Here is a 6400-nt window from a genome sequence, read left to right on the forward strand (position 1 = left end):
CAGAGAAACACTATCTCAAAAAAAAAAAAAAAGAACATGGATATTCAATTCTTTGTCCTAGATGCTATGATAGGATGAGCGCTCTGGTGGGATGGGGAATAGCTCAGTGGTAAAGTGCCTGCTTAGCTGGCCTAGGCTCTGAGTTCCATCCCCAGCATTCAAAGCAGAACAAAAAACCTCAGGTCTGTGTGAGTCAACACACACACTTCTTCTTTCCACCACAGCCAGACGAGACCACAGGTTCCTGGTTGGTGCTTCTGACTCTTGACAGCAGCTGCAACCCAGATGCCTGCAGTACTGAGAAACAACGAGAACGGCAGAGACAGAGCTGCAGATGTAGGATTTAGCCAAGGTATGGAAAATCCCCAAGTGTGGGGTGTGCATGCAAAAAATGGTGTGAAGTAAGGACCGTGGTAGAGGTAACTGAGGGCCATTCAAGTTCTGGCCGTGCGTGCAGTCAGAGAGGAAGACACAGGAGTGGCCAGGTAGGGCTGGTGGGCTGGGGAAGAGGGGGTGATCGAGGAGAAAAACAGTGTCTGGGGGCACCCACTGGTTCTGTACATGCCCAGGAAAGAGCAAACAGGCCTGAGTGCTAACAGCATGGTGCTGTCCATGGTGACCTTTGTAGAGCAGGTCTACTGAGCCCAGCCTGACTGGCTGCTGGGACCATGGGTGGTGTTGAGCTCTGCAAGGCAAGCTAAGCATGCAGCAAAACTCATTCCTGCAGTCCTAGACAGCGATCCCAGTCACGTGACTTTTAATGGTTTCCCGGGCTGCTAAGAGTTAATGTTGTTAATGCCCTGCGTAGAGTTCAGACTGCTGAATCAGAGCTACCTGCAAAACTTGGTTTTACTTTCAAAGAATACCAAGCTAGCCTGGGCTACTTCTTTACTTCAATTCTTCCTTTTTTAAAATGTGGGTTCTGAAGTTGAGAGAGAGAGAATGAAAGCTGTGTTTTGTATATGTGTGTGTGAGAATGCTGTATTCTGTGTGTGTTGTGGTGTGCATGTTCTGTGGTGGTGGTGGTGGTGGTGGTGTTTCTGTGTGTGTGTGTGTGTGTGTGTGTGTGTGTGTGTGTGTCTGTGTATTGTAGTGGTGATGTTTCTGTGTGTGTGTGTGTGTGTGTGTGTGTGTGTGTGTATTGTGGTGATGGTGAGGTATATGTGTGTTGTGGTGGTGGTCTTCTGTGTGTGTGTGTGTGTGTGTGTGTGTGTGTGTGTGTGTTGTGGTAATGGTGGTGGGTGGTGATGTGTGTGTGCGTGTGTGTGTGTGTGTGTGTGTGTGTGTGTGTGTGTGTGTGTGTTTCTCTATATGGAACAGACTACTGCTCTGCCCATCAGCAGATCACCTCTCTAAAAGCCAGGGAACATTTTTAATCAAGCATGACACTTTTCATGGTAAATCAGATTTTACTTCTGAATTAGTTCCACAACAGTGTCCATTAATTGATAGCGCTTAATCAGGAGCCTGCTTCAGTTGCAATTGGGGGACATACTATACAAGGACCTATAGACAAAGTCCCCCTTTCTGTCCCCTTGAAGCCCTTTACCACCTGGCCTCTTCTTGAGCTTCCAGACTTATTCTTGATCATTCAGGAGCTTCTAAATTCGAGGCTCACAAGACAGGCTCTAACCTACCTCTGGCCATCAGCCATTCTGCTCCTGCTGCTTGCACCGTCCTTCAAAGGCAGCCCATGTGGATGCCCCTTCCTCCGCTCACCCAACCCAGCCAGCCTGTGACACTCACCACAGGTGATGCTGCTTCCAAAGAGCTCCTCGCCCTCACCGCTGCTGCCTTTCTCTTGCACAGCCCTTACATTGCATTTCCCTCAGATTAATGTTAAACCCCTCAAACGTGGACAAAATTTGGAAGACTCCTTCAGTCTTTAAAAAGTGTGCTAATAACCTGCGTTTCAGAGCACAGTTTATGTTTTTGATAAATTCCATTCCATTATCTTTTCCCTGTCTATATTTGCAGGTTTTTATACATTTGAGAAGCAAAATAACTAAATGTCATAAAATATGAGAACACTGACAGAAAATTTTCATTACATTTTGTGTTAGCAAATGACCAGCAACTTTAAAAAATAGCATAAAAATCAAATAGCAAGGGAGTGTTTTTGTTTGGTTTTGTTTGTTTGTTTGTTTTTGGTACCTGTTTAACAGAAAAGATGTGCTAGAAAACGGATGCTTAAGTAAATATGTTCCAGCAGTATGGGTTCCATATTTAACTGGCATTTTATCGTGTCCTAAAATATCTTTTAACATGAATTTTTATTCTATAATTCTGTTTATGATTGTTCTTCGACTGCAGCAGTTGCTGACTTTTTGGTAACCCCATCAGACAAAACTCACTTCAGACGGGCCTGTGATTTTATTTTATATCCAATTTAACACAGTCTGACCATTAGGTAAGCAAGTAATAAACTGAATAAATGAAAGATCATTTTACTATTTCTGAATTCATTGCTTCCTCTTTACTTAGCCAATAGTTGATGCCTTGTTAGCTATTGCTAAAGTCCAGGACTATTGCCAGAGTCCACAGGTCTAGGATGCTGCCCACGCTACTCACAGGCCTACAAGGGTAAGAGTTACTAATTCTCCAGTTTTCATAAGCCAATTACTTAAGGTCTCTTGAGAGGTAGAAAAGATGAATGATTGACATCTCTCTCTCCATTCATTTTTTGGTAATACACCAATAGAAAGTATCCATGCATACTACTTTGACTGACACCTGCTTTTATTAAAATCTGACCTATGCAAATATATAATTGAAGAAAGAGGACAAAAACACTTTAAAGAAGTCAGGTTCTGGAGAGAGGGCTCAGCCATCACAACCAAGAGAAAACAGTCAAATAAAGAGTCAAGATGATGTGACCTCCCTGAAGGTCAAACAAAGAAAATTTCAACAGCAATTTTTCTTTATTTGGTTCAGGCTACACATCAAATCCTTCTTTTCACAGAAGACAAAAACCAATGCAGGGATCAGGCAAACTTTAAGGAATAGAAATTGGTGTACTCAGAGAGTAGCAATAAAATATGAGAGAGAGAGAGAGAGAGAGAGAGAGAGAGAGAGAGAGAGAGAACATAAGAACGCGCGTGAGCGCATCCAAAGAACAAGACAGTAGAGGAGGCACACGGACACAGTACCAGGTATGTTGAATGCAACAGATTAGACAATAATTGTTTCATGGGAAATAGAAGAGGTAAAGAAACAAGAAAACAGTCAACTCAGGAGGTTGTCTGAAGCAAAGCAGACAAAATTAGCCAGGGGATTATCAAAGATATCATACAATGGGGGGGGGCTGGAAAATGTTTTCATGCTGAATGGGATTAATTGCTCTCCATAAAGAATAAAACTGGCCAATAACAAGGAACAGTGTCATCATATTTCAAAGCTGTAGGGATAAGAAAAGATTGAAAACGAGGGGGGAGAGGAAAAGGAAGGGAGGAAAGAAAGGTGAGGGGGAAGAAGGGAGGGGAGGGGAGGGGCTGGAGGGAGGGAAGGGAAAAAACCTTTCCATGGACAATGCCTTTGAAATCTTATGGGAAAACTAAGCTTCGAAGTAGAATCTTATCCCAGCTAAGAATGGTGGATGAGCAACAACTTTTCCGGTATAGTTACTGGAGGATATGGTCCACCAAAAGAAGCCTTTTTACTTTAACAAACAACAAACAGAATTGTGAGGCTGTTGTACAGAAGAGAGGGGAAGGAATCCCAACAGTGATGTGGCAGAAGTCTGATCCTCCGTGGCAGGGGGTGGGGTCACATCTGTCGCTGAGAACTCAGCTAACACAGCGGGGGAGTGTTGTTAGAAACGGGGGTTAGATTAGGAAAAGAAGAGCAAGAATGTGGAGAAGAAGCTCCTGAGAAAGGAGGGAAGAAGTGGGGGGACTGAGGGAGAAGGAGGGGTGGCGGAGAGGAGGGAGTACTAAGAGGAGTGGGGGGACTAAGGGGAGAGCAGGGAGGGACTGAGGGGAGGATTGCTGTTTTTCTTTACAAGTCCTGTGAAAGTTCTTGACTTTTAAGTTAAACACATTTACTGCCTTTATACAAACTAAATTTAAGTAGGCAAAAGGTCTATTAATATGCCAGAAATAATTTGTAGATTGTGGGTAATGCAGTCCCTTCCCCCTGCACTATTAGAAGTAGCCTTTCCGGAAAAAGGGCTGCCCCTCTGGTTTCCTCTGTTCCCTCTGCAAATAGTTTTTAAGCAAGTTCTTGGGAGCCCATCAATCTGCCAATTAGAAGAAAATGCAAAGGACCAGCAGGAGTCATGACTGCAAGGAAACAGCTACCATCCCATAAAATTATTGCCTTTACCAAATTAGAATAAACCTGTCAAGACGATGTTTAAGCATCTGTATGTAAAATTCAAAATGGTCCGACTTCAACTCTTAGCCAGGTCCTTCCGACCTGTCTATTACCAGTGGTGCTTACAGTCTGGGGGAAATGACTGTCGCTAGCTGTCGAGGCCAGAGTCCCCGTCTTTCCCCTTGGTGGCCTCCAAGCTCTGGCTCTGCAGAAAGCCTGGCTCCTGTAGCTGGCCAGGTGTTGTGGCTGCTGTTTCTACAGGAAAACTATGAAGTGAAACATCACTGTACCTACCTCACTAATCAATAACATAAAATAAAAACTGGGTTTCCTTCAATTGGATGAGCTTGTCACAGTCACTAGAATTTACAAATGTGTGTCCCCAAAGCATGGCTGAGACAATCCACAGAATACCAGTCCCTGGCACTGTAAAGTGAGCCACAGAATGAATTCTGTGACTGATAAGAGTAAAAGGGGCCAGGGTCAGGGAAGTGGAGGCTGACTTACCTGCAAGCCACCCTCCCACAAAGACAACCAGAGAGCTGAGCGAGGACCACACCTTTGCAATTAGTCCATTAGGAACTAGAGGAAATTGCTGTCTGAGGGGCTGAGAGATGTCTCAGTGGCTAAGAGCATTTGTTTCTCTTGCAGACAACCCAGGTTTGGTTCCCAGCACTAATATGGCAGTTCACAACCATCTATGACTGCAGTCCCAGGGGAGCTGAGGCCCTCTCCTGATCTCCCCAGGTACCACATGTAGTTCACATACAGAGTGCAAGCAAAGTACTCACACACCAAATTATTTATTTAAAATAAATTAAAAATTAATGAATCAAAATGTTTAATTACTGTTTGAGTTTCATTTAAAACATGTTTCAGGTCAGGCATGGTGATACACACCTTTAATCCTAGCACCTGGGAGGCAGAGGCAGGTGGATCTCTTTAAGTTTGAGGTCAGCCTAATCTACAGAGAGAGCTACAGGACAGCTGCAGCTGTTACACAGAGAAACTGTGTCTCAAAAAACCAAACAAACAAAACTGTTCAATGAATTTGGGCTTGGTAATAGGGGCAGAATTTTCAACAATTTTTGAAATAGTCTTAAGCACATTTCTGACATTTATGTGAAGCAGTGTTCTCATTGACAATTATTAATGTTGATTTTATGTCAATTTAGTGCCAAAAATATTCTTAAGAACATTGAAGATGGAGCTGACAACATGGCTCAGTGGGTAAAGATATTTGCTGCTAAGCCTGATGACCTGTGTTCAATTCCCAGGACTCACAAGTTAGAAGGAACGACTAACTCCCATGGGTTGTCCTCTGACCTCCATGGATATGCTGAGGCACACATGTAACTCCCCACCCACATCAAATTAATAAATGGGTTTTTTTTTAATGAAGTTGTTTTTGTGTTTGTCAGTATTAAACATTTGGCCAACATTTCATTCTTTATGTAAAAACAAACAAGCAATCCATTTCATTAGTACACAAATTTCTGTCTTCTAAGATCCTATTAGCCCATCCCCCTAGACTCTGTTCTCAACCACCTTTCTTGTCCAAAGTTCCAAAGTCGCTCACATTCTTCCAAAAACCAAAATAACTGGGCTCTTCAAACCAACAGCCCACTCTAAGATACCAACGTCATATTAGCTACTTTTCTGGTGACTGTGATAAAATACTGTCAACCTATGGAAGGTAGGATTTATTTGGGCTCAGTTCCAGCAGAGTAAGAATCCATCACGTCAGGGATACATAACAGCAAATGGTAGGCATGGAAACAGGAGAAAAAAATCCTCAAATACAGGCGTGAAGCAGTGACTCCGGTGCTACACTTCCTCCGCAAAGCTCACCTCCAGTGAGGTACTTCTTCTGGTAAAGCTCCACCTCCAGTGACGTACTTCCTCCAGCAAAGGCTCCCCGTCCAATGACGTACTTCCTCCAGCAAAGCTCCACCTCTCAAAGATGCCTTAGTCCCTTCCAACAAAGCTGCTGACTGGTGAACAACTGTTCAAATATGCGAGCCTATGCAGGACATTTTCATTCAAACCATCACACAAACATTGCCACTCGAAACAGTGACGTTTA

At 43.5% G+C, this 6400-nt stretch overlaps 1 long non-coding RNA gene across 2 annotated transcripts; it reads left to right on the forward strand.

The window, feature by feature from the left end:
• The first annotated feature begins 215 nt into the window (after window positions 1–215).
• Window positions 216–5715, forward strand: LOC120102278 (uncharacterized). 2 transcript variants are annotated; one of them, XR_005503584.2, is made up of 4 exons: window positions 225–352; window positions 2314–2410; window positions 4966–5061; window positions 5490–5715. It is a non-coding gene; the product is annotated as an uncharacterized LOC120102278 (long non-coding RNA). The 2 variants fall into 2 exon arrangements; XR_010066154.1 differs by lacking the exon at window positions 2314–2410 and having other exon boundaries at window positions 216–352.
• Window positions 5716–6400: the final 685 nt, after the last annotated feature.

The sequence above is a fragment of the Rattus norvegicus genome, chromosome 4, assembly GCF_036323735.1.
Source record: "Rattus norvegicus strain BN/NHsdMcwi chromosome 4, GRCr8, whole genome shotgun sequence".
Taxonomy (NCBI): Eukaryota; Metazoa; Chordata; class Mammalia; order Rodentia; family Muridae; genus Rattus; species Rattus norvegicus.